Source organism: Aythya ferina, assembly GCF_964211825.1.
Source record: "Aythya ferina genome assembly, chromosome: W".
In the NCBI taxonomy this organism is placed as follows: Eukaryota; Metazoa; Chordata; class Aves; order Anseriformes; family Anatidae; genus Aythya; species Aythya ferina.
In genome coordinates, this window is record NC_140313.1 from 5,896,851 (window position 1) to 5,923,659 (window position 26,809).

The window sequence follows — 26,809 nt, forward strand, 5'->3', positions numbered from 1 at the left end:
ATATGATGGCAAAAAAAGTCTTTATTTTGTGGTTAACTTATTCTTTTCTTGCTACTCTCTGATGAAGTTGGTGGTGCTGTGGAGGAGGATCTCCTTCTTCATGACAAAGGCCATGATTGCTCAGCACAGTAGGCAACGTGTTTATAATTCTGTATTTGAAACTCAAGAAGATCCCACTGTTGTTGGATGATTATCTGGCTAATCAGTCCAGGAAGGGCTTGAATGCTACCAATTAAAGTTTCCAGTTTAGTTTCCAGAGCAACAATTATCTTCTCAAAGTCTTCACTTCTTTCATTTAAGTCATAAATAATGTCATACATGATGTTTTGAGTCTGAAAGTAGAAGGATATAAATAAAGGTTTAGAGAAATCTTACATGTAATAAATGGCTCAGTCTTCAAAATAGAACTATAATCAAAGTTTACAGTTTATTAAAGGAATAGAGGTAAGCAAACAGCGCTGGGTGCTCCAGGAGTCTCTGCTCCACCAAGACGCACACCAGTTACATCAAGCAGCTGATTTTTATGCTCCTAGGCTAATACATATTCATTACTACTTCTAGAAAAAACAGGGTTATGATAATTAGTTTCCGTAATCCAAACCCTCCTACTGGAGCACGCGTATCAGTCTCCGGTGGTCCCTCTGGGGGTCTCTCGTGCTGAAGGCTCATAGTCTTCCTCCCTCTTGTCCTTCTTCTTTGTCCAACTTGGCTGTATGTCAGAGACTTGTGCAGAGTCCCCTGCAAGCTTTGTCTTTTAGTCGTTCTTCAGCTCTCCCCGTCTCCTTAATCTCCTGGCCAGATATCAGAAACTTGCATAGTGTCCCATGCAATAGTCATAATAGTTAGCAGTTATTCTGAAACCCCCCAGATATGAGAGACTTCAAGGAAAAGCCTACAAATACATTTCCCTTCAAGGTCTCTATTGACACGAATTGATAAAACATTCCTTTGCAAGATACAAGAATTATATACATTAACCACTCTGTTTTCCTTAGACTTGTGGTTATACAAGGGTATGTAAGACAGAAGGTCACATTCATCATACCATGCAGCCCTAGCATTGTTCCATACTGACACGAATCAGATAAACATATTTCACATAAATATATTGTAAAATGTAATGCAACTCTACAAGGGTTCCTAAATGTTTTTTGCATTTCAAAAAAAAAAAAAAAAAGAAGAAGAAGAAGTATTATAACAAGGTCTAGTCTTGTGAAATAACTGTACCTGCAGATTCATGACAAACTTCCTACTAGTGATAAATTTGTCGAGCAGAAATTTAACACTGCTATTTTGAGTAGTATTTGAAATGTCAAGCTCTTAATGAATTAAACAAAACAACACATATTTTTAGACCTTTAAATGCTTCAAAATGCACCATCATAAGATTTGCAAACAGAGTTTTGTAAGCCACAAGGAGACCAGAGGTTACAAAGAACAGTGATGTACACTTGCCTCTTCTGTGTTTCCTCTGATTATTGAATACCTTCATACTTTTAAGGAGAAAAGTTTTTTTGTTATTGTTGGGTTTTGTTGTTGTGTTTGTTGTTTTTTTTTTCTGCTTAAAAGGGGTTGCCCAGGGAGGTGGTATAGTCACAGTCCTTGGGAGTGTTTAAGGAAAGGCTGCATGTAGTACTTAGGGATGTGGTTTAGTGGCTAACATTGGTGGCAGGGGTATGGATCTGGTTAATCTGGTTGGACCAGATGATCTTGGAGGTCTTTTCCAACCTTAATGATTCTATGATTCTATGAAAGAAAACTAATCTAAATGAAATAATATCTGAAAAATCCTTATCAATTACCAGAAGCAGTAACTGAAGTTGTCAGATATGTCCTGGTTTGGTTGGGATATAATTATATACAGCAAAAGGGGAACGAACACTTGTAGTGGATTTACATGGCAAGGTTTTGGTAGCAGGGGGGGCATAGGAGTGGCATCTGGGAGAACAATCCAGAAGCTGCCCCATGCTAGATAAGGGCCCAGCTGCTGGCCAGAGCCAGGCCAAAAACTGAAGTTGTTTGCGCCTCCATGAGAGCATATTTAAGATGCGGGGGGGGGGGGGGGGGGGGGGGGGGAGAACTGCACAGGAACAGCAGCTGGGAGACAGAGGAGTGAAAAACAGCCTTGCAGACACCAAGGTTGGTAAAGAAGGAGGGGGAGAGGTGCTCCAGGCGCTGGAGCAGAAGTCCCTGTGGCCTGTGATGAGGACCATGGTGAAGCAGGATGTCCCCCTGCAGCCCATGGAGTACCACGGTGGAGCAGGGTTCCATGCTGCATCCCCTGGAGGAGACCACAGTGGAGCAGATGGACTGCCCTGAAGGAGTCTGCGGCCTGTGGAGGACCCCTGTATGAGCAGATTACAGGCCAGAACTGTAGCCCGTGGAAAGGAGCCCACGCAGGATCAGGTGACCTGGCAGGAGCTGCTGCCCATGGGCGATCCAGGTTGGAGCAGTTTTCTCCTGAGGGATGGACCCCGTGGTACGGACCCATATCAGGAGCAGTTCTTGAAGAGCTGCTGCCTGTGGGAAGCCCATGCAGGATCAGTTCAGGAAGGACTGCATCCTGTGGGAGGGACCCCACAGCACAGGGGACGAGAGTGAACAAGGAGCGGCGGCAAAGAAGCGCTGCAGACTGACCATAACCCCCATTCCCCCGTTCCCCTGTGCCGCTCGGGGGAAGGAGGTGATAGAGGGTGGATGGGGGGGGAAGGTGCTTTTGGTTTCTTTCCTTTGTTTCTCACTTCTCTAGCTTGTTAGTTGAATATTCCCAGATCAGCTCTGTAAGTCTAGTTAAGTTTAAAAAAAAACAATCAACAAGAAGCAAGTAGTGTGTGTTTAGCTGCGATAAAATCTTGACTGCATACCCATAAGAGAGCATAAAGATGCAGTGGCGGGTGGAAGAGCAAAGCCAATGAGGAGAGGTGTTATGCTAGACCTCATTCTCACCAACACTGAAGGACTTGTTTGGAATGTGAAAGTCAAAGGCAGCCTTGGTTGCAGTGATCATGAAATGGTGGAGTTTAGGATCATTAGGGTAGGGAGGAGGGCGCATAGCAAGATCACAGCCCTGGACTTCAGGAGAGCACACTTTGACCTACTCAAAGATCTTTGTAGAGTCCTGTGGGATAAGGCCCCAGAGGGAAGAGTGGCCCAAGGAAGCTGTTTAATATTTAAGGATCACCTCATCCAAGCTCAAGAGGTCATCCCGATGACTTGGAAGTCAGGCAAAAATGCCAGGAGGCCTGCATGGATGAACAAGTTGCTCCTGGAAGAGAAGACACATAAAAAGTAAGTATACAGAAGGTAGAAACAGGTATAGCTAACCTGGGAGGAATACAGAGACATTGTCTAAGAATGAAGAGACACAGAGAGGATAACCAAAGCCTACCTGGAACTGAATCTGGCCAGGAATATCAAAGACAACAAGAAGGGTTTGTAAAAGTACATAGGTGAGAAAAGGAAGGCTAAGGAAAATGTGGGCCCATTTCTGAACAGGTCATGGAACCTGGTGTCACAGGACATGGAAAAGGCCAAAGTACTGAATGCCTTCTTTTCCTTAGTCTTCACTAATAAGGTTGGCCTTCAGGAATACCAGGTTCCAGAGACTGGAACAAGGAAGATGTACCCTTGGTAGAAAAGAATCAGGTCAGGGAATACTTAGGCAAATTCATAAGTCCATGGGCCCTGAGGGAATGTACCCACAAGTGCTGAGGGAGCTGGCAGATGTCGTTGCGAGGCCACTGTTGATAATCCTGGATCAACCGTGGCGATTGGGATAAGTGCCAAAAGAGTGGAGGAAAGCAAATGCCACTCCTATCTTCAAGAAGGAGGACCTGGGGAACTGCAGGCCAGTCAGCCTCACCTTGATCCCTGGGAAGATGATGGAGCAGCTAATCCTGGAAACCATTTCCAGGCACATGAACAACAAGAAAATTATCAGGAGGAGGAATAGTCAGAATGACTTCTATAATGGAATTAGCCTGGAGAAGAGAAGGCTTGAGAGGGATCTTATCTACCTATATAAATACTTGAAGGGAGAATGCAAAGAGGATGAAGCCAGACTGTTTTCAGTGGTGCCCAGTTGTATTGGGTTTACGTGGCAAGGTTTGGGTAGTATGGGGGCTGCAAAGGTGGCCTCTGTGAGAAGAAGACAGAAGATTCCCCATGTTAGATAAAAGCCAGTTTCAGCTAGGTCGAAAAGGGACCCAACAATGCCCAGAGCAAAACCAATAAGTGATGTTGTTTGAACCTCTGTGAGAGCAGATTTAAGAAAGGGAAAAAATTGCTGAGCAACAGCAGCTGGGAGAGAGAGGAGTGAGAAACAGCCCTGCAGAAACCAAGGTCAGAGAAGAAGGAGGGGGAGGAGGTGCTCCAGGCACCGGAGCAGAAGTTCCCCTGTGGCCTGTGGAGAGGACCATGGTGGAACAGGTTGTCCCCCTGCAGCCCATGGTGTACCACGTCAGAGCAGATCTTCATGCTGCAGCCTGTGGAGGAGACCACAGTGAAGCAAGTGGATCTGGCCTGAAGGAGGCTGTGGCCTATGGAGATCCCCCACCACAGCAGACTCCATGCCAGACCTGTAGAGCATGGAGAGGAGACCGTGCAGGAGCAGGTGATCTGGCTGGAGCTGCCCCCGTGGGGGACCCACATTGGAGATGTTTGCTCCTGACAGATGGACCCTTTGGTATGGACCCATATTGTAGTGGTTCTTGAAGAGCTGCTGCCTGTGGGAAGCCCATGTAGGATCAGTTTGGGAAAGACGGCATCCCATGGGATGGACCCCACGCTGGAGCAGGGGAAGAGAATGACCACGAAAGAGTGGCAGAGAAGAAGCATTATGGACTGACCACAACCCCCATTCGGATTCCCCAACAGGTTCCCTTGCACCACTTGGGGGAAGGACGTACAAGAGGGGAGATGGAGGGAAGGTGTTTTTAGTTTGTTTTTAGTTTCTCACTGTTATAGTCTGCTAGTGATAAGCAATAAATTTTATTAATCTCCCTATGCCGAGTCTGTTTTGCCTGTAACAATAATTGCTGAGTGATGTCCCTGTGCTTCTCTTAACCCTAGAACCCTTTTCATTGTATTTTCTTCACCTTTCCATTTGAGGAGGGGGAGTGAGAGAGCGGTTGTGGTAGAGTTTAGCTGCCCAGCTGGGTAAAACCACCGTGCCAGTGACAAGACAAGAGGCAATGGGCACAAACAGAAGCACCAAAAGTTCTCTCTGAACATCAGGAAGTGCTTCTTTACTGCACTGGTGATGGAGCACTGAAACAGGTTGCCCAGAGAGGTTGTGAAGTCTCCCTCTTTGGAGGTCTTCAAAAGCTGCCTGGACATGGCCCTGGGCAACCTGTTTTAGGTGTCCCTGCTTAAGCAGGGGTGTTGGACCAAATGACCTCCAGAGGTCCCTTCCAACCTCAGCCACTCTCTGATTCTGTGATTTTTTGATCCTGCTCAGACAGAGAGGGGAAGGCCATTGGTTCTTTCTCTGTGCCTATCTGAGATCTGTGTGGTCAGCCATGTATAGATGTGCTATATATGTCTGCTCTGTGCACATACGACTACTGGGAATACATCTTCAACTTTGCTACTGGTTGGACCTGGGGGTCATGGAGCTGTGGCAGCTTCCCCTCTCTTGGGCCTGATATTTTTCCACTAACAGTTTGCAACTGAACAGCCTCTTTTAATTGCTCTCAAATGGCTTAAATAAGATTAACAAAGCCTTATAATATATCAGCTTATAATATATACGTTGGTAGCTCTTATTTATTAAGAAAGCTTGGAACAAATACAGACCTACTTACTTGTCCAGAGTCACTGCTTTGTAAGAGAATAGGACTGGAAAACTACAACCCCTAATTTCAGTCTGCAACTATAGTCCTTCACAGTATATTCTGTCACCAGAAAGGAAACCTCTTTACTATATAGCACTACACAAACTTTGCTTAGTCCAATTTCAGGCTAAGCATTTGCCATGATGACTGCAGTCAGTTTCAGCAGCTCTCAGGATCAGCCCCTCAGTTGTAAAATCTTTTCCCAATGTTCAAAAAATAACATGCACATTCAAACCTCAGTCAGAACCATAAACAAGATGTTTCACTTAATAAATGTTAATCCAAAATAGATATATATTTTCATTTTCTAGAAATAACAAACTTGTTAACAGTATTTGCATGTAGAGTGCATAACATTTTCAATTACAGATTCTTCATTTTGAAAGGATGAATGAAGATACAAACAAATATAATTGCCTACTAACCTTTGCCAGGTCCACCAAAGTGTTGGCTTGATCATTCAGTTTCCTTTGCTCCATTTTTACGCTTCTTAATCTAAAAAGGGGAATTTGAAGTCAGATTTTTGTATGCGCTTGTGTACCTGTGTGGTCATCTTAGGTCTGCTAAAACCATGCATAAAACTTACAAGAAAGGATAACTACATGGACAACGCCTTGAGTCCTCTGTATAAAGTCAGAATTGGTCATGTGTCTGGTACAATGAGAAGCATGCCTCTTCAACACCACAAAAGAGAAAGAACAAGGAAATGTGATGTCCCAGAGACTACTGTTTGCCATGGGTAAAGCTGCATTCAAAAAGGGAGATAACAATTTATCCAGACTATATGAAAGAAAGCCAAAGCATTCCTCAAAGCCTCAGTATCATTACAAGTAAATATAGGAAGAAAAATAGGACAAATGTTTTTTGTCATTAATGTAGCAATCAAGTATCTTCCCATGCCTACAAGACTAGATACAGGTATTAACCCTGTTCTGTCAGAAATGGATTGGATTAGCAGGTGTTTGAACCTGATGGAAATACAGTAATAAGTGTGTTTCTCATTACTTTAAACAGAACTTCCATCTGAGCAGCATCTAAATAACCAATACACTTGCCAGTACATTTAATTTTCTTCCCATGAATCTAAATATGGTTACATTTTAAACTTACATTAGATATACCTTTCCAATGCAATATTTCAACTAGACTGTTGTAAAAATTGTGAAAGAAGAAACAAGGGTGTCTTTTCTTTTTGACACCTAACAAACCGCATTATTAATTAGTGATGCACGTACTCTGACATATATGTAAGTGACCTTTTCTATGTGTTCTCTGAATCAAACTCCATGTTTTTCAGATTACTAACTACTAAAGGAGTGGTTTGTAGAAGTGATTTTTCAAAACTAAATTAATTTATGAAATGTGTGATAGATGCCATGCAGTATCTCAAAGGGCAGTCAAGCTAACCATTTTGTTAGCTCTCAGATGAAAATAATTTTGGCAGCATTTTGTGGCACATCAGTTGCTAACACATACTCCGCCTAGTTCTCAATTATTATCTTACTTAGATACATATATCTTATAAGGCAAACATGACTTCACAAAACCATATAAAACTGTTCCAGTAAAGCAAAAGCTAAAACTCTGGTAAATGGTACAAAATAACTCCTATATAATAACTGCTAGCCTGTATAGTACAGCTATAATAGTTGCAAAAGAGGCATTCTTTTTTACTTCAAGGCTTTGCATGCCTCAAAGTGTTCCAACCAAACCCTAATGTGAAAAAACATTTCGCCTTTTCTGTATTTTGAATACAGTGGATGAAATTCTGACTCAAATGACACAACATTGTGTCATTTGGATTAACAACTCAAGAGCTGGCTGCTCTTGACTTGGACTGGCGCACGCTTCGTTGGGTTAGAAACTGTCTGGATAGCCGGGCCCAAAGAGTCATGGTAAATGGAGTCAAGTCCAGTTGGAGGCCAGTCACTAGTGGCGTTCCCCAGGGCTCGGTGCTGGGGCCGGTCCTCTTTAATATCTTCATTGATGATCTGGACGAGGGCATTGAATGCACCCTCAGTAAGTTTGCAGATGACACCAAGTTAGGTGCGTGTGTCGATCTGCTTGAGGGTAGGAAAGCTCTGCAGGAGGATCTGGATAGGCTGGACCGATGGGCTGAGGTCAACTGCATAAAGTTCAACAAGGCCAAGTGCCGGGTCCTGCACCTGGGGCGCAATAACCCCAAGCAGAACTACAGACTGGGAGATGAGTGGTTGGAGAGTTGCCAGGCAGAGAAGGACCTGGGAGTGATGGTGGATAGTCGGCTGAATATGAGCCAGCAGTGTGCTCAGGTGGCCAAGAAGGCCAACAGCATCCTGGCTTGCATAAGAAACAGTGTGGCCAAGAGGTCTAGGGAGGTGATCGTCCCCCTGTACTCGGCTCTGGTGAGGCCGCACCTCGAGTACTGTGTTCAGTTTTGGGCCTCTCGCTACAAGAAGGACATCGAGGTGCTCGAGCGAGTCCAGAGAAGGGTGACGAAGCTGGTGAGGGGTCTGGAGAACAAGTCCTACGAGGAGCGGCTGAGGGAGCTGGGCTTGTTCAGCCTGGAGAAGAGGAAGCTCAGGGGTGAACTTATTGCTCTCTACTGGTACCTTAAAGGAGGCTGTAGTGAGGTGGGGGTTGGTCTGTTCTTCCACGTGCCTGGTGACAGGACGAGGGGGAATGGGCTATAGTTGCGCCAGGGGAGTTTTAGATTGGATGTTAGGAAGAACTTCTTTACCAAAAGGGTTGTTAGGCATTGGAATGGGCTGCCCAGGGAAGTGGTGGAGTCACCATCCCTGGAGGTCTTTAAAAGACGTTTAGATTTAGAATTTAGCGATATGGTTTAGTGGAGGACTTGTTAGTGTTAGGTCAGAGGTTGGTCTCGATGATCTTGAGGTCTCTTCCAACCTAGAAATTCTGTGATTCTGTGACTTTGGTGGGACTACCCCTTGTGCTGCCCAGTGCTGAATAAACATACATACTTTAAAATCATACTGATTGTGGAGTCAGCTTTCCGCAAGTCATTTTGGTGAGCCAGCCAGGAGACACACTTCTTGGCTGGGGGTCAGCTGCGGAGCGGACACCCCTAGGTGCGACTAGAGTATTTTGCTCGGAGGGGATTCCACTCTCAGCCACTCACCACGGGAGCAGACAAGGACCTCCTGAAGCTGCGGACAAATGGTATGTACAGGTAGGGCCTGTAAGTCGTACGCATGGCTGGGGCAGCTGGTAAATTGCACAGAGATGTCTGGCGTGCAGCATAGTCCCCATAAGGGAGGAGGGTACCCTACAGGTTGACCGATAGAGCGGTCGAGGGGGATTTGCTGACCAATAGAGTGGCCGCTAGTGATCTTGGGAGCAGATTGAGCAAATCCAAGGTTACCGCTGCATCCCGGTTTTGGGAGCCAGGATAGACCTGCTAATGACTGTATAAGAAGCAGGAGAAGGGTAAGCAGGCCTCTCACAATTGTGACAAGGTTACCTGGGTAATATTTTCAGCTGCTGGAGGAATACTAACTGGAGTGTTAATAGTTATATGTCTTATTCTTAAATGTCCAGGTATTTTCTGTTGAAAGTATTTGTGTAAGTGTATGGCTTTGAAACAAAGTGGAATAAGTCACTCCACGAAGAACACAGTCAGAGACAATACTTGTTTGGTTGGTTATCATTCTAAATTATATCCTTGTGGTATGAATGAGATGTGCTAGAGGCCTCTCTGTGTGATTGCATGATTGTGCTGTGTGAGTGAGATGCAGCATCCCTGCAAAGCGAGTGCGGAGTTCCGATCTGCAGTTCCATATTCTCCGCGAGGGGACTGGGTGGAGACAAATGAAGTGTGTGACAGACCGAAAAGAAGTGCTGTTTTATCCAAGTGTTGATTGGTGGTGCCTAATATATGGGCCTGGTGGTGTATCTTGTGATCCTATTTTTGCTCATAAATGCTTTGAGTGTGACAAGAAAAAAGGCGGGAGCATTATCTAACTAACAGTTTAGAAGTTTTGCTATATTTGCTGTGGTGTTTGGTCAGTTTCCCAAGTACTGGGGTAAGGGGGCTGACTGATTATCAAAGCGGTAGAACAGAGAGAGAGTCATTTCTTTGGTGGTTCGGGCTTGAGCCCTGGGAATTTGTTAAGAAGGGGGAGAGCGAATTTATTTAGGCCTCAATACCTTTTAAACCCCCATATCACAGGAGTGATTCCTTGTTTTATATGGGCTTACTAACAAAGTGCATGAGAAAAATTGGCATTCGCCTTGAAATTCGGTCCTGTTGAAATGTAAATTTTTGTGGAAAAGGTGGTAATGTTTGTCTAGAAGACGGAAGTCTGAGTGCTTCAGGTGTTTTCCCGCAGTCCCATGGATTTGTGATTGGAACGGGGCTCATTAATAATCTGAAATAGTAAAATTTGTATGTGGGAAGAAGAGTTTAATCCCAGAGAACTGGGACATTGGAGAAGAAGATTAGGAAAAGATAGTAAAAACCCGCAGTAAAACGGTTTGCGTGGAAATTGAAACAAGGGACAGTAACTAGTGAGGAATAATAATAAATAAATAAATAAATAAACAAATAAAAGGGAATGGGAAATCAAGGAAATGGATAATATCCAAAACAATGATGTTTTAAAGAAAGCCTCCTTGGGTGCATATTGGCACATTTGAAGGATATTGCTAGAACTGGGGGCACAGAAAGCAAGAGGACTTTCACTAAGTATTGCAGTCAGTGGTGGCCACAATATAAGCTAAATGGCCACTTTGTGGATCAATCGACTATAACACTATCTTGGAATTAATGTTTTCGAGGAGAGAAGGAAAATGGGATGAAATGTTGTATAGCATCTGGGAGGGAAAAGGTATGGAATTAAGTTGGACCCAGACTGAGCCTTTGGTGTTGGCATGAGAAAAGTACAGGCTGGAGAAAGATAAAGGAATGGTTAAAAGAGTTGTTGAAGGTGTTAAAGGTGTGGCATGTAGTATTTAACAGAGCTGTTTGAAGTTGAATGAGCAGGGGAAGAGGATGTAGGAATGTTAATAGTTCTGCCTCAACAGGAGGCTGTGATCTCAAAATCACCTGTGTGAGCCCTCTGGGGCAGAGGGACCATGATGGGTCCAGAGAGTTGTCATGGAAACAGAAAAGCAGCCAACACTTAAAACAACCTGAGTTCATGTGTGAGCTCAGCGGTCCCATTGGCAATCTCAGGGAACTTTCAAAGAGAAAAGAATAATAATAATAACATATATATAAATAAAAAAATATTTGAACCTGGCTTCAGAAAACAGAGGCAATTGATTAGCCTCTTTCTAGGGCAATCAGCCCCTGATACCGGAAAGAAATTGTCTTAGGTTGCAGGATAAACTTACAACAGTCAGGAATGTTGGGGACCTGGGGCATCTAGCCTAGCAGGTCCACTGCTTGAAATAAAGCTAGGGAATGAAGAAGTGAAGCTTGAATTTTTTGTTGGTTATGGGAGTTTCTTTCTCTGTGTTAATTAGTCTGTAAATGTAAATGTAATAGGAGCAACTGTCCAACAGGAAAAGTTTTTTTTTCTTTTTTTCAATGCTTGAAATTTAAATTGGGAAAAAAATGATTGGAATTACAAAATGAGAAAAACAGTCAAGTTTGGTTCATGGTACTAGATTTAAAGGATGCCTTTTTCTGCCTGCCCGTGGCAACTGAAAACTAGGAATTCTTTGCCTTTGAGTGGGAAAATAACAATAGAGGATGGAAAACTCAGCTTACTTGGAGAGTGTTACCACAGGGGTTCAAGAATAGCCCCACCATATTTGGGAACTGTGATCTTGAAGCTTGAAAGACCCCTTCAGGAAAAGGGGACACTGTTGCAATATGCAAATGATAGTTACTGAAGAAGAAAAGGAATGTGTATAATGGACTGTTAGTTCACTACATTTTTTCGGCACTAATACTGCGAACCCAGGCTCTTTCCTCAGTAACAGAGTTTCCGGATCACCCATTCATGATTGCATCAAGACCACGGACACAGTATACTCCAGCTGACCAGACTTAAAGGAAACACCCCTAGAAGATGCGGAGGATTGGTATATAGATGGCAGCAGCTTCGTCCGCCAGGGATTTCGCCTCACAGGATATGCGGTAACAAACATCAGCCCAAAAGGTGGAAATCATCGCCTTGATAAGAGCTCTTGAGCTGGCAAACATTTGGACAGATTTGAAATATGCCTTTGGTGTGGTGCATGCACACAGGGCAATTTGGAAGGAGAGAGGACTGTTATCTTCCTCAATTAAATATGCAGAAGAGGCTGATAGCAGTTATTAGGGAAGAAGGAAAAAGGAGGCCCAGACAGGAACAGCACCAGCTAGGCAAGGAGCAATGTGCCCTATGTAAGAAATTTGGGCATTGGAAAAATGAATGCCCAGAATGGAAAAGAAATGGAAAAGGGAACCGGGTAAGGGAGGTGATAGTCGCGCGTGCAAAAGACGACTGAAGAGGACCGGGGGAATCAACCCCAGCAGATCCACTGGTTATAAAAATGAAGCTGGGGAAGAAGGGAAAGAGGTGGAACTTATGGTGGATGTGGGGGCAATATATTCAGTTTTAAATAAAGCATTAGTATCAGTGGGGAATGATTACGTTGTAGTGAAGGGGGCAACTGGCCAATCTGAAAGAGCATATTTCTGCAAACCATTGAAATATGGGAAACAGTGGGGCTTTCACAAGTTCCTATACATGCCCAACTCCCCGGAGTCACTCCTAGGGAGAGATTTATTGTAAAGATTACATGCAACCATTTTATTTAAAAATGGGGAGATTATTCTGGAGGTAAATGATCAAAGATATGTGGAAGTGTTGAGTTTGATATTGACAGCTATTGAGACCAAAGAGGAAATTAGTGAGGAAATCCTAAGTCAAGTGTTTTCCAGAGTATGATCTTCTAATGTACCAGGGAAGACAAAAAAAAATGCACTTAAACAGTACCTCTTGAAAAGAGAAGATAGAGAAGGAATTAGCCCGATAATTGATTAACATGCTTAACACCAGAGCTAACTTGGTTTACCGTTTTAAACCTGAAGGATGCCTTCTTTTGCCTCCCTCTCCATGAAGCCAGTCAGAAAATCTTTGCATTTGATTGGAAAAGCCCTAAGAGTGGGCGTAAAACACAGCTCACATGAACAATGTTGCCTCGGGGCTTTAAGAACTCACCCACCTTGTTCGGAAAACAACTTGCAAAGGACTTGGAGACCTGGGAAGCCCCATCAGGAGAAGGAAGGATGTTGCAGTATGACATCCTAATAGCCACCCAGACAGAAAGAAGCATGTGTGGCCTGGACAGTAAGCTTCCTAAACTTTCTGGGACTACAGGGTTACAGGGTATCGAAGAAGGCTCAGGTGGTAAAGCAGAAGGTGACCTACCAGGGTTATGAGATTAGTGCCGGACAATGGACCTTGGGGCAAGATCATAAAGAAGCGATATGTCAAACCCTGAAACCCAAGACAATAAAGGAACTGTGAACCTTTTTGGGAATGACAGGGGGGTGGTGCAGATTGTGGATCTATAATTACGGATTGCTTGTAAAACCACTGTATGCACTCATTACAAATAGGAAAAGGGACCTCCAATGGACAAAGGAGGCCACGTGAGCCTTTGACCAGCTAAAGAAGGCTCTCATGTCAGCCCCAGCTCTGGGACTTCCAGATGTGAATAAACCATTTTTCCCCTTCTCCCATGAGAAACAGGGGATTGCCCTGGGAACTAGCACAGGACCTGGGCCCATATCAAAGGGCAGTTGCTTATTTTTCTAAGCAGCTGGATGCTGCTGCCAAGGGATGGCCAGGATGCCTCAGAGTCGTTGCAGCAGTGGTGCTAAGTATCCAGGAAGCACGCAAGTTCACCTTGGGACAGAAAATAACTGTACTAGTGTCTCACACAGTGTCCACAGTGCTGGAAGTGAAAGGCGGTCACTGGCTTTCCCCACAAAGGTTCCTGAAATCAGCAGAAACCAAGGAGAGCCAGTACACCATGACTGCCTGGAGACCATTGAAGCTACCTACTCCAGCCGTCCAGATCTGAAAGACACTCCTTTTGATGATGTGGAAATATGGGAGCAGCTACGTCATCAGCGGAAAACGACATGCTGGGTATGCAGTTACCACTTGCAAAGACATAATAGAATCTGGAAAATAAACATCTATACGGACTAAATAATGAGATTATGGGAAGCAGTTCAGCTGCCTGAAAAGGTAGCAATCATGCACACTGAGGCACACCAGAAGGTGAGCTCAGAATTGGAGGAAGGAAATGATCTGGCGGACAGAGAGGCAAAAGAAGCAGCAGAAGGTGAGGTAGCAACTGAGGGAGCCCTGACTCCAGACAGGCAAATTCCCCTTGAAGGTAACCTTGTATATAACAAAAAGGATAGAAAATTAATCAAAAGACAAAAGGGAAAATATAACCAAGAGGGATGGGCTATTACCAAAAAGGGAAGGGAAGCCAGTCATGCCCTCCAATTTATTGTGGTCACCGGTAAAGAAAGAACACCAGAAAACACATTGGGGAATAGATGCTTTGCATAATTATCTAATTGAAAAAAAATATTGCCAGGAACTTATATGCTACCATCACTCAAATAACAATGTGATCTTTGTCTCCAGACTACCCCCAAAAATGCCCCCAAACCAAAACTGTCAAATTGGAAAAGGCCATGAGCCCAGGAAACAGTGGCAAATTGACTTTTTTGAACTTCTAAGAAAAGGGGGGTGTCGATATTTACTGGTGTTGACAGATACCTTTTCGGGATGGCCAGAGGCTTTCCCCACTAGGACTGCCAAAGCCTGAGAGGTAACTAAGTCTCTTGTAGAGAAAACTTTGAAACCACAGTGGAAAGGACTATACCAGGTGCTTCTTACAACCTCTACCGCAATTGAGATCAAGGAACAGAGTGCCTGGATTCACCATTCTCAAGTGAAGAAAGCTCCAGAAGCCCCCTGGAAAGTAACGCCAGGTGACGGTGAACTGAAACTAAAGCTCAGTCGAGCAAAATGAGGACATTACGGTCAGGAGTATTTAGTAATATAGTTAGCAGGAATTTAGTTAACAGAATTGTTTTATTTCTATGGCTTATAAGTTTTAATTGTGATTCAAGAAGGTGCCTCTATGATAATAGAGAATGGTGAGTGGCCTTGGTCTGAAGCTGTAACAACAGAGGATAAGAGCATTAATGGAAAGTTAGATCTTTAGCTCTTAGTTGTATGCAAGCACGGCTATGGATGCAGGCAACGGCTGCCTTGATCGTTAGGGAAGGAAGTGAAGGAATTTTTTCCAGCTGAAGTCCAAAAGACTGTTTGGGACAATACCAATGATTTTGAGAAGTTCCAACCTTGGTGGACTCTGGTGAATTTTACCTATGATCCCATTGTTAACATGGCTACTGCCTTTGTGCTTACTATACATAATGCCACAGCTTATGTTACCCACCCGATCATTGCACTAGGATTAAACCATGAGGAAACAGTGCTCTGTCCTTCAGAGCATAGAACATGGGCATGGATGGAGAATGGAAATTGGCAGTCTGTAAATCTAGAATCATGTGTTACCTGGAAACAACAGGGATTTGTGAAAGCAATACAATTGATGCTCAGGATGTATGTCTTCACATGGAGCAAGGTGTTTGCCACTTTGAAATTCATCCAAATACTAGTCAAAAAACTGTGCTTGTATATGTTGGTCACGGCTGTGTGTTTAAGAACTGCTTGTGATTTTGTAGAAGTAGATAAGGAGTACATAACTCTCCCTAGCAGAAATCATTCTAACTTTTGTATTTGTAACTTTGTTAGAATCGTCGGGTGTGATTTTCTCTATTTGGCATCAATGGTGTCCCACCAGTTGATCAAGTACACAAATCACAACTGGTGGGATACACTCTTTGGATGGTCGCCAACTGCAAATGGGATTTTGAACACATTGTGTCACCTAATTATTGTTTTATTTATATTAATTGGTATAAGTTTAATATTGTCTTTTGTAATACTTGTATGGATTTGGAAATTGTTACAATGAATGTCTATATTAGCTTCCTTGACAAAAGTATATGGCAAGGTATTGAGGGGTACATATCATAGAGACTGGGAAGAATAATTTTTGTATTAAGTAACAGAATTTACTAGATTTTCCAGAAAAGGGGGGACTGAATCATTGAGATTCGAAATTAGAGAGCGATTGATTAAGAATGAATAGATGCTATGTACTGTGCCTGTGCTGCGCTTAGGCCTCCAGATAACAGGAGCCCCTCAGACCCCAAGAACCAGATCAAACCAACCTTATGGCCCAGATTGTGACCAAGGCCTCAGAGAGCATGAGCAGAGAGATGAGGTGAAAAGTTCAACCCTGATGAAGACATCTTACTTCATCCCCTCGACCCTCAGCGCCCACCACCACAAGGCACTGAGCAAGCGCAGACAAGAGGAATTTATGGAAATGACTTCTTGTAGCTAATTTTAATACTAAGCAGGGACAGGTTATGCATATGTATAGTCGTATTGGGAAACTTCATGCATATGTAACTCTTTACTGCATATAACCACGGCAAGTTGCCACGTTAGGTGCGCATGACTTTGGTGGGACTACCCCCCAAACTGCCCAGCGCTGAATAAACATACCTACTTTACAGTCATACTGATTGTGGAGTCAGCTTTCCGTGAGTCACTGGAGTGTCATACACTCTTTTTCCCTTGAGGCTTCCTTCAGAGAACAACATAAATAGAGAGTAAAGAAAATGTGCTTTCAGAGGCTAGAAGCTGGAGGTATTCTAAAGCAAATATTATGGAGGGGTCTCTGAGTACTGACTTATATCATTACTGCCAATATTCATTTTGGTTAGCACTATTTCAATTTGCAGAATATATATTTTCTGCCTTTCTTAAAATTCTTTGAATCACCTATTTGCCATTTAGTATGCTGAATTTTAAAATTTTGAATGATCCATTGTTTTGTAGGGAAAAAAAAAAAAGTATCAGCTGATATTGATATGATAATACCTAATGTTAATCAACATTATGTTAATGTTAATCAACCCAAAACCTGGCACAAGCTGGAAAAATGCATCTCTGAGTATTGGCAAGTCCCTATCTGCAGTAGCCGTATTAAAAGAAAATTGGCAGACTTTTCTTCCTAAATTCATTGCAAGGAAATACGAAACATCTTGATTTTATGAACTTCACTTATCACAACAAAAGTTCATGATTCTGGACCGTGTTTACATGGCAGCAGTCAAACCACTGAAATTCACAAATAAAGACTATTTTTTCCATGCAGACAGTGGTAAATTCTGCAATTTTAGAAAGGAACAGCTCATAAAACTTACTTCCAAGCTCTGTTTTCATTTTGTTGAAATAGACAGAACAGAAGAAGAAAAGCTCTAAAATATACTAAAACAAGGAAATGAGCACAGTGGGCTCTATTCAGCAGGTAGAAAGCCCTACAGAGTTGCTATTGCTTCCAATCAAATGGCCTCGCTGAGTCTAATTCACTCTCCCTCACGATAAAGGAATAGCTGAAGGTAGCAGTCACAGACAATATTATTAGAACTTTTAGGGCTTTGATTATGTTTGAAACTATTGTCATGATCTATTCTGATTTCTTATATAAAACTGGCCTTAAAACTTCATTCCTTTTATTCCTGTCTACAGCCCAATGCTTGGAGAGTTTGTGGCTGCTGGGAACAAAAGTCTTTATTTCTTCCCATGCAGTCCAAGGAAGAATAACTGAATCACCATACAATTTTCATTATCTGTGACTTTCTCTCCTACAAATACTCTCAGCAAGTCTGCAGTACCCTGTGCTGTGCATAGACAGACAGAATATTTTCTTTTCTAAATATATACTGCAGTAAAACTTTTTTTTTTTGTCTTCTTCTGAATGAAAGAGAAAATTCAAACTCTGACAGTTCTATGAAGGGAGAGAGTGCATGCAAGGGAATGAGAGCATGTACAAGAGAGGAAGAGTGTGCAGGGGGAATGACGAGCATGTGAGAAAGATAAGGAGAAAGAGAGGGGAAGCAAGAGAGAGGAAGAGTGCAGGAAAGACAGAGAAGGAGCAAGATAAAATGAAAGGGTGTGGGAAAGAAAGCCCAAGAGATGGGGAGGGAGAGTCCAGTAAAGAACAAGTGACAATGAGAAAGGGAAAGGGCAAGAGAGAAACGTATGCAGGAGAAAGAAAGAGAGAGAGATCTTGTATATGGAGTGGTAATTCCTGTCAAGAAGATGGTTGATATTAATAAAGAAGGGGGAGATTTGGGAGTGTGGCCATGGGGGTTGGAAAGCCCCGTGGTTGAGATAACATTAGACTCTTAACGATGAGGCCATCAGGAATATAAAAGAGTTCAGAGGGAACAAATAAGGGTGATTCAGGAGACTCCATGCAGTCTGGGGTTTCTTGTTCTCCAGCCATTAAGGCATGGAAGGTTCTGGGTGTTTCCTGTTGCTGTTATATGCAAAGTTGTTTGACCAATGAAAAGTTGTTTTGAAAAGAACTGCTGTGGAGAGAAGGGTATAAGAGGGGAGCCTACCCTTAAGATAAAAATAAAAAAGGCAACACGATGAAGTTATGTCATCAATAAACAGCAAACGTGACGCCCATCTACAAGAAGGGCCGGAGGGCAGACCCGGGAAACTACAGGCCTGTCAGTTTGACCTCAGTGCCAGGGAAGCTCATGGAGCAGATCCTCCTGAGAGTCATCATGCAGCACTTGCAGGGGAAGCAGGCGATCAGGCCCAGTCAGCATGGCTTTATGAAAGGCAGGTCATGCCTGACGAACCTGATCTCCTTCTATGACAGAGTGACGCGCTGGGTGGATGAGGGAAAGGCTGTGGATGTGGTCTACCTTGACTTCAGCAAGGCTTTTGACACCGTCTCCCACAGCATTCTCCTCAAGAAACTGGCTGCTCTTGGCTTGGACTGGCGCACGCTTCGTTGGGTTAGAAACTGTCTGGATAGCCGGGCCCAAAGAGTCGTGGTGAATGGAGCCAAGTCCAGTTGGAGGCCAGTCACTAGTGGCGTCCCCCAGGGCTCGGTGCTGGGGCCGGTCCTCTTTAATATCTTCATCGATGATCTGGACGAGGGCATTGAGTGCACCCTCAGTAAGTTCGCAGATGACACCAAGTTAGGTGCGTGTGTCGATCTGCTTGAGGGTAGGAAAGCTCTGCAGGAGGATCTGGATAGGCTGCACCGATGGGCTGAGGTCAACTGCATGAAGTTCAACAAGGCCAAGTGCCGGGTCCTGCACCTGGGGCGCAATAACCCCAAGCAGAGCTACAGGCTGGGAGAGGAATGGTTGGAGAGCTGCCAGGCAGAGAAGGACCTGGGAGTGATGGTGGATAGTCGGCTGAATATGAGCCAGCAGTGTGCTCAGGTGGCCAAGAAGGCCAACGGCATCCTGGCTTGTATCAGGAACGGTGTGACCAGCAGGGCCAGGGAGGTGATCGTCCCCCTGTACTCAGCTCTGGTGAGGCCGCACCTCGAGTACTGTGTTCAGTTTTGGGCCCCTCGCTACAAGAAGGACATGGAGGTGCTTGAGCGGGTGCAGAGAAGGGCGACGAAGCTGGTGAGGGGTCTGGAGAACAAGTCCTACGAGGAGCGGCTGAGGGAGCTGGGCTTGTTCAGCCTGGAGAAGAGGAGGCTCAGGGGCGACCTTATCGCTCTTTATAGGTACCTCAAGGGAGGCTGTAGCGAGGTGGGGGTTGGCCTGTTCTCCCACGTGCCTGGTGACAGGACGAGGGGGAATGGGCTTAAGTTGAGCCAGGGGAGTTTTAGGTTAGATGTTAGGAAGAACTTCACTGAAAGGGTTGTGAGGCACTGGAACAGGCTGCCCAGGGAAGTGGTGGAGTCACCATCCCTGGAGGTCTTTAAAAGACGTTTAGATGTAGAGCTTAGGGAAATGGTTTAGTGGGGACTGTTAGCGTTAGGTTGGAGGTTGGACTCGATGACCTTGAGGTCTCTTCCAACCTAGAAAATTCTGTGATTCTGTGATTCTGTGATAAAGAAGCAGAAAGCAGGAATGAAAAGGAACAGGCTAGGAGAACAGAGACCCGGACGGGAACAGGCACATTGATCGCCTCATGAAGATAGGTTCGGCCAAACTCAGCAAACCGCTCAAAGAAGCTCGTACAGAAAGTCACTGGAAATAGGCGCACCGGAGCTGGAGAGAAGCTCAAGATGAGAGAAGCGGACCCACGCACACAACTGGCCCTCGCTGGTAAGCAGTTGCGCATTATGGGGAATCATACGTCCTTAGGAACAAAGACTGTCCTGGTAACCTTACAGCTTATTCTCCTTTTTAACAATTGGACAGTTTATGAGCCTGAAATATGGGACCAAACTGAGGTCAAGGTGTGGGACTCTGCAACTAAAAACGGCAAGGTTGCAGTGGGATTGCTCGACACCTGGCAAGCAGTCTCTGAGGCCTTAAAGAGCCATGTGGGACCACAGTCAGACACATGTGGTTTGCCAGATAGTGGGGGAGCTGCGGGCTCCTTTACTGATCCGACTGCTATGCCATGGGCCCCTCTGCTGCTACAGCCATTGAAGGTTTTTGCTGTTATGCCCCCTGCTGATCTGGACGTGCCTTTTGACCCAGGCCTATTGGCCTTGAAAAGGAGATGGATATGCTTTTTCTTCGGCCTGGGAAGTACAGGATACATAAGGCCTGAAGACCAAGTTGCTTGACAACTTAAAGCAAGACATATTGTTCAAAAAGAATGAAAAATGGAGACTTGTTTGTAATCAAGAAAAGGAATGGAAAATGGAGACTGTTGAGTCATGGAACTTAAAGGATTTTTTGTTACCTTTTCTGATTGTACGTATGTACATGTATAGGCATACTCGGGTTTAGTATGTAAAAGCAATGTTCTGTATATTTAGAATGTTTGATGTTCGTGTGTGCCTGTTGGTGGAACATAGACTCCCCATACACCCAGTGCTGTTTACTTGCCTTTTATACCTTTTATAAATGTTTGTTTTATAAATGTTACAAAATTCAGATTGAGTTGAGACTCATTTATAACAGAGTGAAATGGAACAAGAGAGGGAGATTGAGAAAAAGAGAGCAAGGGCATGCAGGGAAGAGAGAACACAGAAGAGGAATAGCAAGAGACAGGCCAAGAAGGAGGGAGCACGTAAAAGTAAGAAGCGGGGGGGGGGGGGGGGGGAGGGATAGAGGAAGGGGGCTGAGTGATGGAGAGAGGGATGTTTTGCTGGAAGACCCCGAAGTAAAATAGTACTTACTGATGACTAGCTTTCAAGAATTTGTGTTGATGTTTCCTTACTTTTGCGAGGTCAATCTTCTTAACCAGCTTTGTGCTTTTATAAATTAACCATATTTCCCTGAGTACAGTGGCCACTGCTTTTTTCACCTGTTTCATGAAAGAAAAACACCAGGCTAACAAAAAAAAAAAAGGTTTTTTATTTTTTCTAATGTAAACTCTTTCTAAAGCACTTAAGACTACCTAATTGTGAGAAATGGGTGCATGGGGGAGCTGCAGCAGTGAGACCCTTTTGAAAAGAGTTAGGAAAATTTGTTATGACTATATATTACACTGAAGGAATATTAATTAATGTACAGATAATAAATTAAATAAATGCATTTTATAAGACCATAGAATTTCTCTTTCTTGTGATATCATTCTTACCTTTGCTTCTCTTAGCAGTTTAACAGTGTGTGTTGTTTTTTTTTTAATTTTAAGAGCCGCTAGAACAGGTTTATTTATTCTTACATTCTTTATTATTTTGGTTTCTTTATTACCATTCTCAGAGGACATGAAGAAACATCTTGTCCAGGAATGTAGCCAGTGTTCTATTTCATGAGTGCTTTGATTTTATTTTTCTAAGTGAAGATTCCTATAAAATGTGAAAGATAAGAGTACCTAGTGTTCCTTCTTAGGCCTTCCAATATTGCCAAGAATACTTGAAAGCAATAGACAAAGAATTTCGATGCAATGATAAATAATGATGTAATTACTAGGTTACTTGCAAAGACAAACAGTTCTTATTATTGATCTGTATTTTCTCGCTCTCTGGCTTTATATAATGCCAGTTACTGCAGCATCAGATCTAAGCCAATGTATAGGTAAGAACATTTTAGGAATATTACACAGTAGCTCTTCCCAACCAGAGCTCCCAGTCTTGAATCTGTAAAAGAACTGAAGAATCTTGATCCTGACTTCAGTGGAAGCAGAATCAGATTTTAGAGACTCAAGAACTCTAATCCTGGCATTTCCACAAGATCTGGCTATCTTCAGTCTGTGATGAAACCTCTCCAGTATCTGTGTAATGGAATTGTGATCTCAGGTGCATCTCAGATTTGTTTGCTTGTTTTCTTTGGTTTTCATTTCCTTTGAGCTTCATGAGTCTGAAGCTACCAAAAATCTGCTTAGATACACTGCTGTATTGGGCAGGGTTTTGGTAGCAGTGGGGCTGCAGAGGTGGCCTCTGTGAAGAGTCCCAAAGGTGCCCCACATTAGATAAGAGCCAGTTCCAGATGGCTCCAAAAGGGACCCACCCCTGGCCAAAGACGAGCCAATGAGCAACATTGGTTATGCCTTTGTGAAAGCATATTTTAAAAAGGGAAAAAAAAATGCTGCATAACAGCAGCTGGGAGAGAGGAATGAGAAAATGTGTGAGAAACAACATTGCAGACACCAAGGTCAGTGAAGAAGGAGAAGGAGGAGGTGCTCCAGGCACTGGAGCAGAAATTCCCCTGCATCCCATGGAGAGGACCATGGTGGAACAGGCTGTCCCCTTGAAGCCTATGGTATACCATACCATGGCAGAACAAATTTCCACTCTGCAGCCCATGGCAGACCCCCTAGTGGAGCAGTTGGATCTGACCTGAAGGAGCCAGCAGCCCATGGAGAGTCCTCACAGGATTCTGTGGAGTGGAGCCCATGGTGGAGCAGGTTATCTGGCAGGTGCTGCAACCTGCGGGGGACCCATGCTGGGGCAGTCTGCTCCTGCAGGATGGACTCCGTGGTACAGACCCATATTGGAGCAATTCTTGAAGAACTACAGTCTTCAGGAAGCCCACACAGGATCAGTTCAGGAAGGACTGCATCCTGTGGACTGAAGCTGTAGTGGCAGAGACAAAGCATTGTGGACTGACTGCAACCCCCATTCCCCTGCACCATTCAGAGGGGAAAGGAAGTAGAAGGGGGGGGGGGGGTAGTTTTCTTTTAGTTCTCACTGCTCTAGTCTGTTATCAATAGGCAATAAATTATATTAATCTCCCTGTGCTGAATCTGTTTTGTCCTTGATGGTAAATGATGAGTGATCTCCCTGTCCTCATCTCAATCCATGAGCCTTTTTTCATCCTATTTTCTCCCCCTCTTCCTTAGAGGGGGGGTGAAAGAGCAGTTTGGTGGAGCTTAGCTCTCCGTCAGTGTGAAGCCACAACAACTATTAGACTGATATTTAGATTTAGATACTGAATCATAAATTCAGTATTTCATCACTTTAGTATTTCCTTGTTATTTCCTGAAGCCCACAATGATCTTTTCCTATAGTATTTCTGTTTATCATTAGAAATAGCACACATACACTGGGCACCACAGTACAAAAAGGACGTGAAACTATTGGAGAGTGTCCAGAGAAGGGCTACAAAGATAGTGAAGGGCCTAGAGGTGAAGACATATGAGGAGTGGCTGAGGTCACTTGGTTTGTTCAGCCTGGAAAAGAGGCTGAGGGGAGACCTCATCATGGTCTACAGCTTCCTCACAAGGGGGAGAAAAGGTGAAGTGCCGATCTCTTGTCTCTGGTGACCAGCAATGGAACCCAAGAGAATGGAGTCAAGCTGTGATAGGGGAGGTTCACACTGGATATCAGGAAAAGGTTCTTCACCAAGAGGGTGGTCGCACACTGGAACAGGCTCCCCAGGGATGTAGTCACAGCACCAATCTGGAAGATAAGATGGCAATGTTGAAGAGCACCAGTCCCAAGACCGACCCCTGAGGGACACCACTTGTGACCAGCCTCCACCCATAGAACCGTTGACCACAACCCTTTGGCTGTGACCAGCCAACCCATTCTTTATCCACCTAACAGTCCATCCTTCAAATCCATACCTTTCCCATTTAGAGAGAAGAATGCGATGAGGGACCATAGAAAAGGCTTTGCTCAACTCCAGGTAGATGATATCCATCGCCCTTCCTTTGTCCATCAATGCCGTCACTCCATCATAGAAGGCCACCAGATTGGTTAGGCAAGATCTGCCTTTGGTGAAGCCATACTGGCTGTCTCGTTATCTTGTGCATGCCTTAACATGTTGTCCTGGAATCGGCTGCAGGAGCTGGAATGGCTGCAGGAGCTGGAGCAGCTGCAGGAGCTGGAGCGGCTGCAGGAGCTGGAGCGGCTGCAGGGTCCATTGTAGGGGTTGGAGTGGCCGTTGGGCCTGTCACAGGACTTGGAGTGGCCGCAGGGTCTGTAACTAGGTTGATAGTAGCATCAATTGAAGCTCGATAAGGATGGGCCAGACCCCAGCATGCTACAGTGATTTGTGTCACTTTGGAACTGCCAGAGTCATGACACCCTTTTTTCAAGCATTCTGCCAGTTTTTTAGGATTTTGCAGTTGTTCAGGGGTGAAATTCCAAAACACTGGAGGTGCCCACTGCTTTAGAAACCTGCCCATATCCTCCCACACTCCCTGCCACTCACAACTATCCCACCTCAGGACAGATCTCTGGATGACATTCCTAAGTAGTTGTCTAACCTTAAACAAAATCTGAAGCGCATTCAGGAGACATAACAATAAGAACATGCTGGTCTAAACATCCCAAGGATCTTGAAGAACTATTGTAACAAGCTTGGAGGTTAAGAGGGCGGTGAAGGAGAAAGGAAGAGTGAACAAGTAGGAAAAAATATCATCCCCTTTCCCCTCGACAGATTGGATCCCTGATGAAAAAAGGCTATAGGTGTAATTGTTAATAGTTTCCAAGATATTGCTTTTGTAGTGGGCTTACGTGGCAAGGTTTTGGTAGCAGGGGGCCATAGGGGTGGCTTCTGTGAGAAGGATCTAGAAGCTGCCCCATGTTTGGTAAGGGCCCCACTGCTGGCCAGAGCTGAGCCAATAAGCAATGCTGTTTTGCGCCTTTGTGAAAGCATATTTAAGACAGGGGAAAAAAATGCTGTGCCACTCAGCAGCTGAGAGAGTGAGAGGAGTTAGGAACAGCCTTGCAGGCACCAAGGTCAGTGAAGAAGGAGGGGGAGAGGTGCTCCAGGCGCCGGAGCAGAAGTCCCTTGCGGCCTGTGGTGAGGACCATGGTGAAGCAGGGTGTCCCCCTGCAGCTCATGGAGTACCACGGTGGAGCAGGGTTCCACGCTGCAGCCCGTGGAGGAGACCATGGTGAAGCAGGTGGACCTGCACTGACGGAGGCTGCCGCCTGTGGAAGACCCCTGCCCGAGCAGATCCCAGGCCAGACCTGTAGCCCGTGGAGAGGAGCCCACGCAGGAGCAGGTGACCTGGCAGGAGCTGCTGCCCGTGGAGGACCCAGGTTGGAGCAGTTTTCTCCTGAGGGATGGACCCCATGGTACGGACCCATATCTGGAACAGTTCTGGAAGAGCTGCTGCCTGTGGGAAGCCCACGCCGGATCAGTTCATCAAGGACTGCATCCCGTGGGTGGGACCCCACAGCACAGGGGACGAGAGTGACCGAGAAGGAGCGGCAGAGAAGAAGTGCTATAGACTGACCATAACCCCCATTCCCCCGTTCCCCTGCGCCGCTCGGGGGGAGGAGGTGGAAGAGAGTGGATGGGGGGGGAAGGTGCTTTTGGTTTCTTTCCTTTGTTTCTCACTTCTCTAGCTTGTTAGTAATGAGCAATAAATCTTACTGTCTCCCTATGCCGAGTCTGTTTTGCCTGTTACAATAATTACTGCGTGATCTCCTTGTCCTTATCTCGACCTTTGAGCCCTTTTCATCGTATTTTCTCCCCGTTCGTCTTTGAGGAGGGGGAGTGAGAGAGCGGTCGTAGTGGAGCTCGGCTGCCCACTCGAGTAGAACTACCAAAGGTTTCCAAAGTATAGAGTCGATGACAGTGCTGAGTACAAATACCAGGTTAGAGTCATGACCAGCAATTTCATTGTATCATAAGCCAGTGTTACACCACACAGTACCATAACGATCTTAAACCAGGGCCCAGAAAGGATAAACAGCACGACAGAGAGCACATACTGCTCCATGATCTTCCCAGGCACAAAGGTGAGGCTCACCAGCCTGTAGTTCCCTGGGTCTTCCTTTCTCCCTTTCTTAAAAATGGGAGCAATGTTTCCCTTTTTCTAGTCCCCAGGTCTTCACCCGACAGTCATGATTTTTCAGATATGATGGAGAGCGGCTCGGCAACCACATCAGCCATCTCTCTCAGCACCCTGGGATGTATACCATCTGGCCCCATGGACTTATACACATCCAATTTCATCAGGCAGTCCTGGACTCGGTCCACTGTCACAGTGGGATGGAATCCGTTCCTCTCACCCTCTCCTTGAGGTTCATGGTCCTGACAGACATAGGAAACTTGACCACCAGTGAAGACTGAGGCAAAGCACTTATTGAGTACCTCAGCTTTTCCTTCAGGGAAAGGGACATTGCAAAGGACATCATGAAGAAAAGGATGTAAAACTTTAAGCCTAAGGGAATGATCCCTATGGAGGGATGATCCCTGTAACTGGGTACCACCAAAAAGTGCCAGGCAGCTTTCCAGCCACTTTTCTCCCAGCCTGTAGTGCTGCTTGGGGTTGTTGTGTCCCAAGTGGAGGACCCAGCACTTGGCCTTGTTGAACTTCATACAGTTGGACTCAGCCCATAGGTCCAGCCTATCTAGATGCTCCTGAAGAGTCTTCCTACCCTTGAGCAGACTGACACATGCACCTAACTTGGTGTCATCTGCAAACTTACTGAGGGTGCACTCGATCCCCTCATCCAGAACATCGATGAAGATATTAAAGAGGACCGGCCCCAGTACCAAGCCCTGGGGGATGCCACTA

The 26,809-nt window shown here is 44.9% G+C and overlaps 1 long non-coding RNA gene and 1 pseudogene across 2 annotated transcripts in view; one reads left to right on the plus strand and one right to left on the minus strand.

Annotated features, from left to right (window-relative positions):
- LOC311426410 overlaps nucleotides 1-26,809 on the plus strand; it is a 274,512-nt gene that overhangs the window by 178,023 nt on the left and 69,680 nt on the right. The gene's annotated exons all lie outside the window — the stretch shown is intronic.
- Nucleotides 33-26,318, minus strand: LOC311426477 (small conductance calcium-activated potassium channel protein 2-like; annotated as a pseudogene). Its single transcript has 4 exons — nucleotides 26,301-26,318; nucleotides 21,066-21,193; nucleotides 6,260-6,329; nucleotides 33-332 (listed from the first exon to the last, which is right to left on the minus strand). The product of its transcript is annotated as a small conductance calcium-activated potassium channel protein 2-like (transcript).